Here is a 19,048-nt window from a genome sequence, read left to right as displayed (position 1 = left end):
ATTATTTTAGAAAGGATAGTCCTAAACTTGATGGAACCAACTATGGGATATGGAAAATCAGAATGGAGACACATCTGGGAAGTTACTAAGAATGGTTATACTACTATTGTAGCTAGTCAGACAACTCCCATTACTTTAGCTAAAGATGAAGAAAATTATTGCAAAGTAAGAGAAGCACTTTTGAGCGCATTATCAGATCAGCAAATCATGGGATTATCAGATAGATCCACTATAAAATCTATTTGGGATCATTTGGAAACACTGAATGAAGGAGATTCCATAGTCAAAATTGCAAAACTTGAAAGCTTCCGAGTCAAGTATGAACATCTGAAAATGGAAGAAGATGAAAGGATTTCTGCTTTTATGGAAAGAGTAAATGAAATTGTTTTGGGTATCAAATGTTGTGGAGGAACCTTAAGTGAAGATGAGATTGTTTCAAAAATATTAAGAGGTTTGCCACTAGCATATAAAATGAAGGTTACTGCTATAAATGAGTTGAGAACAATGCCTAATACATCAGTAACTAGGGATACATTGATTGGAAAAAATTTTGATTGGAAAAAATTTAGCTTTTGAAATTGAGGAATTTGGTCCTGTTACTACTATAAAAACTGATTTGGCCTTCAAAGCATCAACATCATCTACTCCATCTTTTGACAAATCAGACTGGAGAGCCTTTTATGCAAGAGAACTTGAAGAAACCAGGAAGGAGAATGAAGAGCTTGAAGAACTTGAAGCACTATTTGCAAGAAAAATGCCAAAAGGTCCAATTGGAAGTAAGTATGAAGCTAAAGCAACCTTTAAATGTTTCAACTACAATAAGACTGGTCATATGGCTTCAAGATGCCCTGATAGACATGCTAGACTAAGAGAAGAAGCTAGAAGGACATTAAAACCTAATCCTCAATATCAGAAATATAGATTCAAGAAAAACAAGGATAAATCTTGTTACATTGCTGATGAAGGTGTGATTGATGATTCTGATGAGGATCCAGTAGACAACAGATGGGTCTTTGTTTCTATAACAGAAGATCAGCTGATACCTATTGGTCAACCAGTAGAACAAGCCCTAGCAGCTAAAGTTGAATCAAAGGATGAATGGATTATTGACTCAGGATGCTCACATCACATGACTGGAGACAAAGGTAAATTCTTGAACTTTCAAGAATACAATGGAGGTTTAGTGAGATTCAGAGATGACAAAGTCTGTTCAATCAAAGGTAAGGGTTCAATATCTCTTGATGGTAAACATAACACTGACAATGTCTACTATGTTGAAGAATTAAAACATAATCTTTTAAGTGTTGGTCAATTAGTTGAGAAAGGTTTTCAGTTACAATTTAAAAATGGAAAATGCAAAATCATGAATAGAGCTGGTTTGGAAATTGCAACCGGTAATCAGACTAGAGGTAATATCTTTCATTTGAATAATAGTGAAAAGGCATGCTTAATTGCACATATAGATGAAAGTTGGCTATGCCATAAAAGACTATTTCATGTAAATTTTGATTGCATGGTAAAAATCAGTACTTCTAAGGCAGTTAGAGATCTACCTAAAATTGTGAAACCTCAAAATACAATTTGCAAGGAATGTCAATTTGGAAAACAAGTTAGAGCTAGTTTCAAAAGTATTCTAGAAAAATCCAATAATGCTCTTGATTTAATTCACATTGATTTATGTGGTCCAGCTAGAACTAAAAGATTACAAGGTGATAGATATTTCATGCTAATTATTGATGATTATTCTAGAATGTGTTGGGTTACTTTTCTTAGAGAAAAATCAGAAGCACTTGGAAAATTCAAACTATTCAAAGCAATGGTTGAAAATGAAACCGGTAAGAAAATTAAATGTTTAAGATCAAATCAAGGAGGAGAATTCACATCTAGAGATTTTAATACATTCTATGAAGTAAATGGAATCAAAAGATAGTTATCAGCACCTCAGACACCACAACAGAATGGAGTTGTTGAAAGGAAAAATAGAACTATTTTGGATGCAGCAAGAAGTATGTTATCAGAGGCAAATCTACCACATGTGTACTGGAGAGAGGCAGTAAGCACTGCTGTCTATACATTCAACAAAGTTCACATCAAAGGTGAAACCGGTAAGACCCCTCATGAACTATGGTTTTGTAATACTCCTACTCTTAAGTATTTCAGAATTTTTGGAAGTAAATGTTATATTAGAAGAGATGAGTATATTGGCAAGTTTGATCCTAGAAGTGATGAAGGAATATTTCTTGGTTATTCATTTAAGAGTAAAGCTTATAGATGGTTTAATAAAAGATTATAGAAATTTTTTGAAAGTACAAATGTAAAGATTGATGAACAATTCAGAGGAACTTCAAGGTATATAGACTCTGAATAGGTAATAGAAATTATGAAAAAAGAACTGACAGTAAATCCACCGGTACATGATGATGATCTAGTTACTTTGGTATCATCAAAGGATTCCATAGTAATTGAAGAACAACAACGGACTAAGACACCCCGATATGTAAGAATGAATCATTCTGAAGATCAGATAATTGGAAGCAAATTTAAAGGAGTCATGACAAGAGGAAGATTGGCGAATGAAGAGGTATGTCTTATTTCTCAAATTGAACCATTATCTATCAATGAGGCATGTGAAGATAAATTTAGGATTAAAGCTATGGAAGAAGAATTAGGACAAATTGAGAAAAATAATACTTGGACATTAGTTCCCTGGCCTAAAAATAAAAATGTAATTGGAACCAAATGGGTATTTAGAAACAAACTCAATAAAGATGGTAAGGTTGTCAAAAATAAAGCAAGACTAGTGTGTAAGGGATATTCTCAGAAAAAAGGAGTTGATTACAATGAAACTTTTGCACCGGTAGCCAGAATTGAGGCAGTTAGATTATTCTTGGCCTTTGCAGCTCACAAGGATTACAAAGTTTATCAAATGGATATTAAATGTGCATTTTTGAATGAAGACCTTAAAGAGGAAGTCTATATTGAACAACCTGATGGATTTTCTTTGATAGATGACAATGATATGGTTTGCAGACTAAGAAAAGCTCTGTATGGATTAAAACAAGCTCCAAGAGCCTGGTATGCAAGATTGGATAAGTATCTTTTAAATATTGGTTTTACTAAAGGAAATGTAGATAGCAATTTATATTACAAAGTAACTAATGATGACATCTTAATTATGGAAGTATTTGTTGATGATATAATCTTTGGAGGAGAAGATGGATTATGCAAAGAATTTTCTCTTGAAATGCAGCATGAATTTGAAATGTCTATGATTGGAGAAATAAAATTCTTTTTAGGATTGCAGATTTTGTAAACTGATAAAGGCATATTTTTGAGTCAATCTAAGTACTTGAAAGAACTACTTAAGAAATTTGGGATGGAGAACTCTAAACCGGTAAGCACACCTATGACTACAAATGACAAATTATCTCAAAGGGATGAATCTACACCTGTTAATCCAACTAGATACAAATCTATGATAGGAGGTTTACTATATTTGACACAAACCAGACCTGATATTATGAATGTAGTATGTATAGTTTCTAGATTTCAGAGTAATCCTAGGGAAAATCATGAATCAGTAGTAAAAAGGATTTTCCGGTACTTACAAGGCATAGCAAATCTTGGATTATGGTATCCTAAAGATGAAAATTTTGATTTATATGCATACACAGATGCAAATTGGGTAGGAGATGTGGATGATAGAAAAAGCACCACTCGAGGAGCTTTCTTTCTTGGAAAGAGATTAGTTTCTTGGTTAAGTAAGAAATAGAGTTGTACATCTTTATCAATAGTAGAATCAGAATATGTTGCAGCAGCAACAAACTGTACACAGGTACTTTGGCTTAAGCAAATGTTGAAAGACATAAAGGTAAAATGCAACGAACCTATTACTATATATTGTGATAACACTGCAACAATTGATATATCTAAGAATCCAGTATTAAATTCTAAAACAAAACATGTTTCTATCAAACTGAACTTTTTAAGGGAAAAAGTTGAAGAAAAGGAGATAAAACTGGTTTATGTGAATACTAAAGAACAGCTTGCAAATATTTTCACAAAACCTTTGCCTAAGGAAACTTTTGAGTATCTCAGAGATCAGCTCGGAGTCTTACCTCCACTGGTAGAGACTTAGATAGTTGATGATTGTCATCAACCAGCAGAAGTAAATGGATAAATCTTTTATTCTTGTATTTGATGAGGAAGCTACTTCTCAAGGGGAGTAGTTGGTATATTGAATTGGTTGGTATTTTGTATGAACTTGACTTCTTGTGACTTTGGCATTTGATGTTAAAGGGGGAGAGATATATGGAAAAACATTAGGGAGAGATGTATGAAAAATGGATTATCTTTTTGAGGAGAGATTGGTATGATAGTTTGGTATAAACACATTACTCCCAGGGGTAGAAATGGAGATTGTTGGTTTTTTGGCATTTTTGTTTTGGCACTTTGATGGTTTTTCCATCTTGTGTTGCCATCAATGCCAAAGGGGGAGATTGTTGGTATTTTGGTATGGTTTTGTCATTAATGTCAACACCTGCTAAATACACCTACTTTGGAGATCCAACAACATTCACCGGCAAACAGTAAACTGTGCAAATAGTTATCAGTATATGGTTAACCACCAGGATATAATGTTCACCAGTACCTGCATTGACATGGAAGACACTTGGTAATGTCGAAGACATCACATGGACACTTTATTTTGAAGTAATAATCATTGGTATATTCTTATTCACATTTTTTCTTTTACCAGCAAATAGGTCCAGGTTATCTAGGGTTACATCGGCAGGCTTATCTTTTCCAGATCAGCATGAAATGCTATGGAGATGATTTATTATTGTTGTAAATGCATTAAGCCGACATGTTCAATCGATTATTGCATCGGATTTTGTATTATTTGTAAAATGTTTTTATTGTAATATCTTGTAGAGCCGACCTACTAAAATTGGTCTTAGGGTATGGTATAAATGTAAGATCTTATTTGTAAGATCAAGTGTGGAATGCAAAAAAGATTTAAGGAAGGGTATATGCGAGATCAAGCAGGGATATACATAAAGACATCATTTGAAGGTGAAGTTAGGTTTTTGTAGAAGCATATCAGCATTACACTGGTACTGAATCTAGCATATGAAGCTGCTATTTTGTGCAGTACATTCTCATTGGATTTAACCATCCAACTATAGTTAGTGTGACTCCCATTTGTGATTGAGTAGTGAGCTCTAGGTTTTTGGCCTTTCTGCATGTGCAGACCTCTCTTTGTACACTTACTATTTGCAATAGTATCATCTTATTGTGGGTAAGGTTTCCCACCATGGTTTTTCCCCTTACAGGGTTTCCACATACAAATATTAGTGTCATGTGTTGTGGATAACTTAGTGTTTATGTTTCATGCATTAATTCTTACCAGTATAGCAATTTTCTATTAACACTATTTACCAGGATACTTAACTGTCTTACCGGTATTAAGCATTAAGTTGGTTAATAAGTTTCTGGTTTGAATTTATTTGACAACTGATTCACCCCCCCCCCCCTCTCAGTTGTCACCTGGACCTACATACACCCTCATGCATGAATAGGTAAACTATCATCAAATCTTCACAATAGTTAGTTCAATATGTTTTATAGATAGGCATAAAACACAAAACCATCATATGCTTAACAGGTAATAAAAAAGCATCACAAGATAAAAGTATCACACATGACACACATATTTTTCACATGGAAACCCAACTAGGAAAAACCATGGTGGGGATGAATACCCACAAGCTGGTTTTTGAACTCTTTAGAAGATTGCTCTGTTAGGAGCCTTGTCTGATTAAAGACATTACAATAGGTTTTGCTAGGAATCGATTCTTTTAGGGATCACCCGATTAAGGGATGGCTATAATACCTGGTTAAGGGTTAAACCCGGTTAGGTTTACCTTGTTAGAGGATTTCAAAAACTCAATAGCTAAAGGATCTCCAGAGCTCTATAGCTTCCCAGAACTCAATAACTTTGAGTTACCCTGGTAAAGGATTTTAATCAAGCTACTTAAGGCTACCCTGTTAAAGGATTTCACAACTGTTGAAGTGGTTAAAGATCAATAGGAATTACAATGATCTGGTAACAACTCTCAATGCTAATGCAGATCCGTTTTGGCTCCTCTTCACCTTCTGCACATTCACTTTATAGGTATCTCTTCTCTCCTTTGGTCTGGCAAGAATCACGTATCACTTCCCTTGGATACACACATACAACTTTTGCAAACAACTTTAGAAAGAAACACAACATCGATCTTATAGGAAATAGACAGGTCGGTAGAAAAAACCCTAAACCCTAAACCTGTTAGGTTAAGCAATTCAAATGGTTCAATCCTGACCATTGAATCATACTGCATTAAATGCAACAATCTTGAATCGATCTCAAGACATTCTCCATCATCCATTATCCACCGATTTCATGGCGGCTGATAACCCATCGCGCGTTATCACCGTTTGACAAACATCGCACATTCTCAAGGTGGATAGGGATAGTCTTCTTCATGCAAGATCCTTCTCGCACACAGGGCTTACGTGGAAACATGATCTATTCTCTATTATACTACTAACTCATCACACAAAGATCATTGATTGAGTCACATAGGCTTGAGGTACTTCAACTAGAAATTCTGAAGTGGAAACTACCTACCAATCGGTAGTCATACAATGCTTCCATGTGTCGGTTCCCATAACTACATGCTAGTTCACCTTGACATGCTGGTTCACCTTGAACAAATATACCACTTCACTTTGGCATATATGCCAATTCACACATATGCCGGTTCTCTCTTCTCACCTATCACATATGTCGGTTCACATCATATCACATATTGACATCAATGACAACATACAATATCATTATGTCCTCATACCGGTTCACATAATGCCAACAATCTCCCCCTTTGGCATTGATGGAAATATATAAAGATATCTCTCCGCATCACATTTTCTCCCCCATTTTTTGCAGATATCTTTTCCACTTCACTCCTTCTCCCCCTTTGACAACAATGCCAAAGTGGAGGCACAAGCATCCCTATTCCATTATGCTGCTCCCCTTGAGGAGTAGCATCCTTCAACACATCAATCAAAAAAAATTTGGCTATGCAATACCTAACTGATGTGGAACAAATACTTTTAGTTCACCTCCTCAAGGGGTAGTACCCCCAATTCACCTCTTAAATGCCCAAATATAGTCTTTGGGAGAGGCTTGGTGAATATGTCTGCTAACTGCTCCTTACTGGAAACATGTTCCAGTGCAATGTCTTTATTGTAAAACTTTTCCCTCGAGAAATGATACTTAAGCTCAAAATGCTTGGTTCTAGAATGTAAAACTGGATTCTTTGAAATATTGATAGCACTTGTGTTATCACAGAATATACTTACCAGTTCAGATACAGGTATTTTGAAGCCATTTAAAACATGCTTCATCCAGATTATCTGAGTGCAGTTCATGAAAGCTGCAACATACTCTGCTTCCATTGTAGACTAAGAGATACAACTTTGCTTTTTACTCATCCATGAGACCAGTCTACCACTGAGAAAGAATGCACCACCAGTTGTGCTTTTCTAGTCATCCACATTACCTTCCCAATCAGCATCTATGAATACTTTCAGAATGAAATCATTGTTGTATGGATACCACAATCCATAGTCAACTATTCCCTTCATATACCTAAGAATCCGCTTGACTGCAACCAATTGGGATTCTCTTGGACTTTTCTGGAACCTTGCAGTAAGGCCAATTGCATGTGCAATATCCAGTCTACTATGCACTACATAATGCAACTTACCAATCATTGATCAGTATTCCTTCTCATCAACTAGTGTGGAATCATCCTCTTTTGACAATTTGCAACTGGTCACCATCGATGTACCAACCGGTTATCTATCTTCCATGCCAAAGGTCTTCAACACCTCTTTGAAATATTTGGACTGAGTGATAAAGATTCCATCTTTCATCTACTAGATCTGTAATCCAATGAAGAACTTAATCTCCCCTATGAGTGACATCTCAAACTCTTTCTTCATCTCATCAGCAAACTCATGACTCATCTTGTCATCTCCACCAAAGATAATGTCATCAACAAAAACCTCACAGATCAGGATCTGATCTCCTTCAGACTTCAAGTAGATATTGCTATCTTCACTTGTTCTCTCAAATCCAATCTTCACAAGATGGGAATGTAGGCTCTCATACCATGCCCTAGGTGCTTGCTTTAAACCATATAAGGCTTTTTGTAGCCTACATACCATGTCACTATCTTCAGATAGGGCAAACCCATCTGGTTGTTCAATATACACCTCCTCGTCAAGTATGCCATTTAGGAATGCATATTTTACATCCATTTGATATACTTTGAAGCCTATAAAAGCTGCATATGCAAGAAGAATACAAACTCCTTCCAATCTAGCTACAGGAGCAAAGGTTTCTCCATAGTCTTCTCCTTCTTCTTGAGCATATCCTTTGTACACCAATCTGGCTTTACTCCTAATCATTGTGCCATCCTCATTTAGCTTGTTTCTAAACACCCATTTGGTGCCAATGACATTTTTATGCTCTGGTCTGGGTACCGAGGACCATGTACCATATTTCTCTATCTGGTCAAGTTCCTCTTCCATTGCCTTGATCCAGTCTTCATCTTTATGAGCCTCTTTGAATCATTTAGGCTCAAATTCAGAGATCATACATGAGTTTTCTCTGATCCTTCTTCTTGTAAGGATTCTTGCATCCTTATCTCCTATGATCTTCTTAGGATCATGATTCAGCTTGACATACCGAGGAATGGTCTTGACTGGTTCCTCTTTCTTTTCCTCTTCATCCTCATCTTCATCAATATCAACATTCATCAGTTAAGGAATACTATTACTAGTACTTGGTTGACTGACAACTGGTTCCCAGAAGGTTGCAAACCTGTTCATTTACAGCTTTCTCACTACTAGTTTCTTTAGTTTTCTCAAAGGATTCATCAACTCTTACATTGATAATTTCCAAAATTCTCTGAGTCCTATTGTTGTAACACTAGAAAGCTTTACTCTTGGCAGAATATCCTAGGAATATTCCTTCATCACATTTAGCTTCAAATTTGCCCTGATGTTCACTCCTCTTGATGTAACATTTGCTACCAAATACCCTAAAGTAGCTAACCACAGATGTCTTACCGGTCCAATACTCATAAGGAGTTTTGTCCTTACCTTTCTTGATGAGTACTCAGTTCATTGTGTAGAATGCAATGCTCACCGCTTCTCTCCAAAAGGTGTGAGCTACCTTTCCTTGAATCAACATGGTTCTAGCTTCTTCAACCACAATCTGGTTATTCCTCTCTACTAGGCCATTCTGCTGTGGTGTCTGGGGGGCAGGCAGTTGCCTCTTGATGCCAAATTCTTCACAATACTTGTTGAATTCACCAGAAGTGAATTCCCCTCCTTGATCAGTTCTGAGAAACTTGATCCTTTTACCACTTTCCTTCTCCACTAATGCTCTGAAAACTTTGAACTTCATAAAGGCTTCAGACTTGTCTTTCAAGAATGTGACCCACATCAATCTTGAGTAGTCATCAATGAGAATCATGAAGTACCTATCACCTTGCACACTTCTAGTTTTCATAGGACCACACAAATTAGTATGCACAAGATCAAGCCAGCTATCAGTAGTTAAAGATTTACCTTTAAAGGTTGAGGAAGACATTTTCCCCAATTGACACTCTCTGCACAAGGTTTTATCTAGTTTGCTTAGCACCCGCAACCCTCTAACTACCTTGATCTTACTAGCCTTCACAATGTTATCAAAGTTTACATGGCAGAGTCTCTTATGCCATATCAAACTATCATCAAACTTAGTTATAAGACATGTACTTATATTTGAATTTAGATGAAATAGATTACCTTTGGTTTGCATGCCGGTGGCCACCAATTCACCATCTTTTCCTTTGATTCTACAAACTCCATTCTTGAATTCCAAAGTGAGGCCACTGTCCTTCAGTTGGGCAATACTTCGAAGGTTGTGTCTGAGACCATCAACCTAGTACACATTATCAGCACTTCTCTTTTCATTCAAAGAGATGGACCCTTTTCCTTTGACCATGCATGGTGTATCATTGCCAAAGCGAACCACACCTCCATCATACTCCTCCAAGGATAGAAACTTGCTTCGGTCACTAGTCATATGGTGAGAATAGCCACTGTCAATGATCCACTCATTGGAATTATCAAACCAGGAGACAAGAGCCTTCTTGTCTGACACATCTTCTTTGACAGCAACAAACACAATATCTTCATTTTCTTCATCCTCTGATTCTTCATTTGTGACACCTTCATCAACTGCCACAAAATAGTTTCTCTAGTTTCCTCCTTTGAATTGCCTGAACCTTTCTGGTTTGTCCTTGTTGTCGCCATTAGGACAATTTATAGCAATATGTCCTATCCAGTTACAAGTAAAGCATTTCAAAGGTAGCTTACCTTTGTATATACTAGTTCCTTTAGGAAGCTTCCTAGCAAGGAGAGCTTCAAATGCCATCAGAATCTCCTCATCACCCATTTCTCTGCTCTATCTAGGTTCACCACTGGTGCTAGCTTCTTTTCCTTGTCTGGGTGGTATAGCAGAGGCTTTAAAAGCTAATTCAGTCTTTTGAACACTACCATCAAAACTATTTAGCTCATAGGCTGTCAACTTGGCTATGACAGAGTCCAAGGATACCTTAGTCTTGTCTATTGATCTCAACTCTTGAATAGCAACAACCCTTATTGCACAGACCGGCAATACGGATCTCGGGACTTTTCTTACCACAGTGGAATCTTCTATTTTACCACTTGCACTCTTGATTTCTCCAACAATTGTTTTAATTATTATTCCATACTACTAGATGGTCTCACCTTCAACCATCTGCATATCTTCAAACTTCCCTCTTAGGCTTTCTTCCTTAGCCTATTTTACATGTTTATCACCGCCATAGATATTTTCAAGAGTATCTCATACCTCTTTCGGATTTACCTTGTCCTGAACATCAATAAACTCAATGTTAGATAGACTACTAATAAGGGCTTCCATGACTTGCCCATTTTCTTGTATCTCTCTCTTTTGGTCATCGGTGAGAGCACCAGTAGGGACAACATAGACATTCTCAACATAACTCTAGTGTTGAGCACCCATGCTTCTGATGAATATCTTCATCCTATGTTCCCATATGCCAAAATTTTCCCTGTTAAACTTTGGACCTTCCCTCTTCATCATTTGACTGGGATCTTTACCTCAAGCAGTTAAGCTTACAACACAGAGGATCTAGAACACTCTGATACCAATTGAAAACTCAATGATGAATGAATAGTACCAAACCGGTACTGAGAAGGGGGGGTGAATCAATACAGACAAAATCTAGTCCAAAACCGGTTTGACAGCAAATACTCCAAATGACTGGCAAGCAGTGACACTAGTTGAAACAGAGTGCAACCACTAAGACCCAGAACAACTAAAACAATCATAAACTGGTTACTCACTTAGCCTTCCTCTTAGCTCAATACTATAGTACCATTACACCCTCATGCATGAACAGGTAAACTATCATCATATCTTCACAATAGTTAGTTCAATATGTTTTATAGACAGGCATAAAACACAAAACCATCATATGCTTAACAGGTAATAACAAAGAATCACAAGATAAAAGCATCACACATGACACACATATTTTTCATGTGGAAACCCAACTAGGAAAAACCACGATGGGGATGAATACCCACAAGATGCCTTTTGAACTCTTTAGAAGTTTTCTCTATTAGGAGCCTTGTCCGGTTAAAGACAGTACAATAGGTTCTGCTAGGAACTGATCCTGTTAGGGATCACCTGGTTAAGGGATAGCTATAATACCCAGTTAAGGGTTAAACCTGGTTAGGGTTACCTTGTTAGAGGATTTCAAGAACTCAATAGCTAAAGGATCTCCAAAGCTCTATAGCTTCCCATAACTCAATAACTTCGAGTTACCCTATTAAAGGATTTGTATCAAGCCAGTTAAGGCTACCCTATTAAGGTATTTCATAACTGTTGAAGTGGTTAAATATCAATAGGAATTACAATGATCTGGTAATAGCACTTAATGCTAATGTAGATCCGTTTTGGCTCCTCTTCACCTTCTGCACATTCACTTTGCAGGTATCTCTTCTCTCCTTTGGTCTGGCAAGAATCACATATCACTTCCCTTGGATACACACATACAACTTTTGCCAACAACTTTAGAAAGAAACACAACATTGACCTTATAGGAAACAGAGGGGTTGGTAGCAAAAACCCTAAACCCTAAACCTATTAGGTTAAGAAATTCAAATGGTTCAATCCTGACCATTGAATCATACTACATTAAATGCAACAATCTTGAATCAATCTCAAGACATTCTCCATCATCCATTATCCACTGATTTCATGGTGGCTGATAACCCATCACACGTTATCACCGTTTGACAAACTTCGCACATTCCCAAGGTGGATAGGGATAGTCTTCTTCATGCAAGATCCTTCATGTGCACAGGGCTTACGTGGCAACATGATCTATTCTCCGTTATACTGCTAACTCATCACACAAAGATCACCGATTAAGTCACATAGGCTTGAGGTATTTCAACCAGAAATCCTGAAGTGGAAACTACCTACCAACCAGTAGTCATACAATGCTTCCATGTGCCAATTCCTATAACTACATGCCGGTTCACCTTGATATGCTGGTTCACCTTGAACAAATATACCACTTCACTTTGGTATATATGCCAGTTCACACATATGCCAGTTCTCTCTTCTCACATATTACATATGCCGGTTCACATCATATCACATATTGACAACAATGACAACATACAATATCATTATGTCCTCATATCGGTTCACATAATGCCAACACCTATATTGTCCACAGGTAACCCTTTGTACCAATCTCTAGCATCCTCAATCAAGGATTGCACAATAGCTTCATGATGACATCTTCATGTGCAATTTTATAGTCATTAATCATGTCACCAAAATATTTTAGATGCTCTTCAACACTGACAGGGTTATTCCAAACAAACTTTTGGAGTTTATCCCTCATTTCAATAGGGACATGGTTTGGATATCCAAGAATTCCATCAAAATACAATGGCCTATATAGCTCAACATTTATCAGTCTCCTTTGAAACTAATTTCTAATAAAGTTGTTTCTAATATTCACCCTTGGCCCTGATCCACCAACTCTACGATTTTGATGGCTTTGAGTATGGGGTAATCCGTGATTAGTGTGATTTTCTAGAATTGTACTTGGAGGAATAGCAAAATTATTTGGGGCAGCATTATTAGATTGGTTAATGGGTGGGATAGCACTTATTTGTATCATTGATTGAGTGTTCAACAAAGAGGCAGAAGTATGTTGGGGCGTAGGATTACTATGATCTACAGGTGGGAAAGTTATAGGAGGAGCTTTCAAGCATCGTATCTTTCTTCTAAACTTGACATTAGGTGCTTCTATTTCAGCCTTCTCTAACTCCCTTTGTAGGTCCTCATTTTCTTTCCTTATCCTTTCTACCTCAATCTCATGCGACATCATTCCTTGGGGTCCTTCTGCACTTCTTGACACCAGACCCGCAGACCTATTCTCTACTATTTTTAGTTTTCCTTTATCAATAACAGATCTGGTAGGTTGGGGATCACTATGAACCTTCCTACTAGGTTGTACTGCAACCTTAGGTGCAGAAATAATGTTAGGAAAAAGGATTTCCCTAATAACAAGACCTTGCTCTTTACTCCTAGGTTCTTCTTCAGCAAACAACTCAAGCTCTACAATTTGTCTTAGTAGCCTATCTCTTTCAATGAGTTTGCTTTGGTTTCATTCTCCTTTTCCTTATCTTTCTTTTTTCTTAGGGAAATCAAATGATGTACTCTATGATTTAGTACCTCAATCTCTTGAGACACTTCATCTTGGTCTGGGAATGTTTCATCTAAATAAAAAACATTTAACTGGTCCATATCAATCAGGCTGATATTTCCTTCCATAGTTTTGGGAATTGAACTGGCTCTATTACTTGTAATATGCCTATCTCTTCTAGAAACATTGGCATTAGACAGTCTTTGGTGAGAGGTTTGGATATCATCATTAGCACCAAATAGGACAGCATGAAAACCCATAATATCATGATCAGAGTCATGAGAAGAGGCATTGGACCTTGCATATACAAGATGCTCAGAAGACTTACCCATTTGATTGCTCTTTTGTTTCCTTGACTGATTTGAATGCTCAAGAATAATAGTTCCTCTCCATCCCTTCTTGACTGGTTTAGGTAACCCTTCATGCAACTTCTCTTGAGGGTTTTTCTTCATATAAGACCTAGTATTCCTTCTCCTATTCATCTTGCTAATCTTGTGAAGTGGCTGTGATTTTATTTTATTTTTAAAAGAACACTGGTTTTTTTTTACTTCAAAGTTGCTACCCAATAGCTTGGGAAAAATATATAGTTTAACATAGTGAATCACTTACAACACACTTAAGAATGAAATTGTTGATCTTTTAGAAAAGAAGATAATAGTATTCTAAGATGCTATGAGATAGATCGAGGATTTTCTTTAGAAAGATAAACTCAATAATTTTCAGAATGAAACCAAGGGAACCTGGTCTCAACACTTTTATGCAATAAAGACACAAATCTGCAATATAAGACTTATCTTATTTGACTCTCCCTAGCGGAGTTGCCAATTTTGTTGTTCTCCATTTTGAAAACTTTTGTTTCTTCTCTTTAAAAGTGAAAATTATTGCCTCTATGCTGCAATGGAAGAGAACAACAAAATTTTGAAATAAAGACAATAGTATGAGGTTCCAGAATTAAGAAACCTCCTACACTTTAAGCTTAAAAAAGCTTGGCTAGGTGAACCCTTTTAAAGACTATTTTCTTACAAAAATAGTAAATGGTTTCCAAAAAACCAGTGTAAATTCCTCCAAACTTTCCTTACTAACCAGTACAACTAGCCTAAATAGAAAATTGATTTGACTTTTTAAAAAGAGGATCACAAAATGCAATTAAAAACAATAGATAAACCAGTGCCTTATCTGGGTAACAGAGCAATCTACAACAAACCTCAACCTGACAAGAGAAACTAGTACACAAATCACAAGTTCCCAATCTATCAACTCTAAATATGCTTGACATACACAGAGTCCTAATCTGCATTAGACTTCATTATCTAATCCGCACCAAGAGTACTGATATCAATGACTTTGTTCAAAGTATTTTAGATTTTTCTCCTTAAGAAAAAGACTCAGAACAACTTCATTAGATGCCTAACAAATCATTCAAAATAAGCGATCTCCTTGATTACTTAAATGGAATAAACACCAGTACAATGACACAGAGACAATACAAGTTTGATTTTAAATTCTCTGGACTGTATATTTCATTCCTCTGTCAGAAGGTTACGAATACCTCATATTTGACTCAGAAACTGCTAAGACAAAGGCCTGTATTAATTTCACTAAAGTTTAGCTACAAAAATTGTGTCCCTTTTCTAGGTAGCCTTGGTATCCTTTTATAGAAATTAGGATACAACAAGCTTCAAACCACCTAGAAGAAAATATTACCCTAACAGTCATTTAATGCAAAAGTTACATATCTGTGCCATTATAGTTGAGGGAGAAACCTAACATTCTTTCTAGGATGCGTGCTTCACTAATTCAATGGCCATTCATTTGGAAGATGGCCAAAAGGGTAGGCTCCTATTACCCAAAAAAGGTTGCAACAACCAGCAACTTCATAATGCTGGTGGATCATCTTGTACTAGAGCATTGATGAGTTCTTATCACAGAGCGGTGCACCATTATGTTCTTTGCATATCTCCCTACATATCTCTTGGATACCTCTCACCAACCCATTTTCATCTTGAAGCAATGTCAGATACAACTTGCATAGCTCTACCTATATTTCTTTTGAATATTTAAAATTCTTTGGCACCAATGGATCAGGATACCTTCTCTCTAAGCACTTTTCTCTTAGTCACCGTGTCACGGCCTTTAAAGTTTAGACAAGTTTCCAATGCAATATAGTGACAACCATCTGATCATGGGAAACTAACATGCCTTTTAACTTCCCTGAGTAATCCGCTTAGAAACAGGCCCCATCCCTTGGTCTTTGGATGTTAAAAACTTAACCGCTACTACACTTGGCCTATAGCAAATCCAATCTTTCTGACTGAAGAATAAACCCTGAGATCCCAAGGTTACTATCCTAAAAATACTTGCCGGGGTTGCACTTAACTGCAAAATTAGATTCCTTAGATTAAGAGCCATCCATTGATACTTGACAAATCCATATCTGGGCAAAAATTAACCCTCACAGATCTCAGCCACATGTCACCTCCTAGTTTTCTCATGAGTCCCTCTGGACTCCACCTGTCTTGCCACTTCATTAGTTGCCAAGTTGCAACCACTAGCATTTGAGCACCTTCAGCTTGCAATATGGTGACAACCATAGATATTCTTTGAACTTGCTTGCTCCTTAGTTCCTCCAAACTATTCTTCCTATGGGTCCCACCGCTTAGTCACCATGTCGCAACTTTTAGCCATCGAGCAACTTTCCGTTGCAATTTGGCGATAGTCGTTTATCTCCCTCAGATCATTGTCGATCTTCTTTGACTTGCCCGACACTTATCTCACCTGAGCGGCTCTCTCAATCACTTTCTCTTTTGATAGGCCCGACACGTGGCACATCCTAATTTTCCTTTGGATCCATCTAGAAGCCACCTTGGACTTGCCATTAGACTTGGGCCCACCCTGATTCTTTTTCTACTCCCTAATACGTGGCACAACTTGATTCACACTGAGCCCACATAGACTGCCACCTTAACTACCACCTTGTCAGTTTCTATGTCACATGTGATAACCATCAGGCACTTTCACATGGTGGTATAGTGATGGCCATAGATCTTCCCTCAATTTTCTTGATCCTAAACACATAGGCAGCTTTCCTTTTAGCGCACATGCTTTGTCGCCAAGTCAAATAGGATATTTGGCAATCACTTTCACATCATGACATGGTGACAACCGTTAGATCATCTCACTCGACTATCAGATCCTCTTAACCTACTTGGACTTTACCTTCTCAGAATGGCTCTCGCCTATGCCACGGTGTCACCACATGGCATCTCTGGATTTTCTCTGGGATCTACCTGGAATCCACCTATCTAGTTAGGCCTACCACTTTTCAACCTCTGGTTCACCACCTGACCCACCTGGAAGTGGCCAAGTCATCTCCACCAGACCCACCACCTTCTTCTTTTTTTCGGCATCATCCTTTTGGCCAAACTTCCTCTTTGGCTATCCATTTTCTTGTCTCATCGAAACCACAGTTTTATTGATGCCTTCATTTTTTGATGGAACTGGTTGATGTTTCTTTGTTGTGCCTTTGTTGATCAAACCCAGCATTCAGTGAATTGCCTACATGTCTGATCAAAATCTTAGTTTCATCGACACCTTCTATGTTGATGAAACTGAGGCCTTCAGTGAGTCCTCTTTGAGATCTATCGAAACCAAGGTCTGCTCGATATACACATTGATGATATGCCACCTACCTTCCATGTGGCACCCTTTGATTGGCTCCGAAGTTCACAACTAGGCACCACCTATTGCAAGGATATTCATTTTGGGCTCTCCACTCTGACACCTTAGCACAACCTCCACTAACCATCGGAATGAACCACTTGCCTTAACCGCTTGCATTAACTATCGGCCATGGTTCACTACTAGTGGTTTGTCGCCAAGTCGCAGGCGATATCTAGTGAGCATTTTTACGTCATGACATAGCAACAACCCTTGGATCCATCTTGATCACCGTTGATCTTTCTTGAACTGCCAGACCCTTAGCCCCTCTGAGTGGCTATATCCTATGCCATGGTGTCACCACATGTCTTCCACTTTTTTGCCACCTCATCAGTTGCCAAGTCGTGGCCATTAATAGTTCATCACCTTCGCATGGAGGTATAGTGATGGTCATGGATCTGCATTCAACCTGCTCATTGTTTAACTTTCCCTTTTATTGCAAAACTTTGGGTGCTTTGAGATGTGCGTAGGGGGCCCGCTGCTTTTGACCTGCCACTTGCCAAAAGCCTTTAAGCTTCAACACTATGAATGTGCGCGATTTATGTTGAAATACTAAAATGCTCCTCCCCACCACCAATGTGGGATAAATGGTTTGCCTTAGCCCTTTCCATTGGGTCATCAAGATAGTTTGAAAACTTGACTTCCGATCTTCTTGGACTTTCTGCGCATCGCACCTTTCTCATGGGTCCCACCACTTAGTTGCCATGTCATGGCGAATAACCATCAAGCACTTTTGGGTTGCAGTATAGCTGTTGGCATTCTACACTCTAGTGATAAATGAAGGTGTTTTCATTGATAGAAACTTACTGGAAACCTTCAGGCAACCTTGTTGATATCTTCAGGCACTAGCACCGGCACCAGCACCGATAAACACTTTACCAACAGCGGCAACAATGTATACCGGCACTCCAGCCGACAGGATTTTGATTATTATATTTTGTGTTTAATTGTAATATCTTTTTGTAAGCCGACAAGGCATATTGTAATAAGACTCATTTATGTATGAGGTCTTGTAAATCATTTTAAATGTGGACATGGATGGATTATAGAAGAAGTGAATATAGTAGAAGTGATGAACGAATAATAAGACAGATTTTGTATAAGGGTTTATGGTTATTGTATGAGCTTAAACTGGTACTGAACCTGACATAGAAGATGTTGTTTTGTAGCAATACACTACATTGGATTTTGTTAATCCATTTTGTAAGTCATTGAGACTTCCTTTTGTAATCAAGCAATGAGCTCTAGGCAGTTGGCCTTCCTGCATGTGTAGGACCCTCTTGTAAGTAATATCCATTCATTGGCCAGTGAGTGAATATTGTGGGTCACAAATCCCACCGAGGTTTTTCCCACACCAGGTTTCCTTGTTAAACATCTTGTGTTATGGTGTGCTTTCTATGTTGTCTTTACTGTTCTTATTTACTACATTA

This window comes from Cryptomeria japonica, chromosome 3 (assembly GCF_030272615.1).
Source record: "Cryptomeria japonica chromosome 3, Sugi_1.0, whole genome shotgun sequence".
Taxonomy (NCBI): Eukaryota; Viridiplantae; Streptophyta; class Pinopsida; order Cupressales; family Cupressaceae; genus Cryptomeria; species Cryptomeria japonica.
This window is presented reverse-complemented; position numbering follows the sequence as displayed.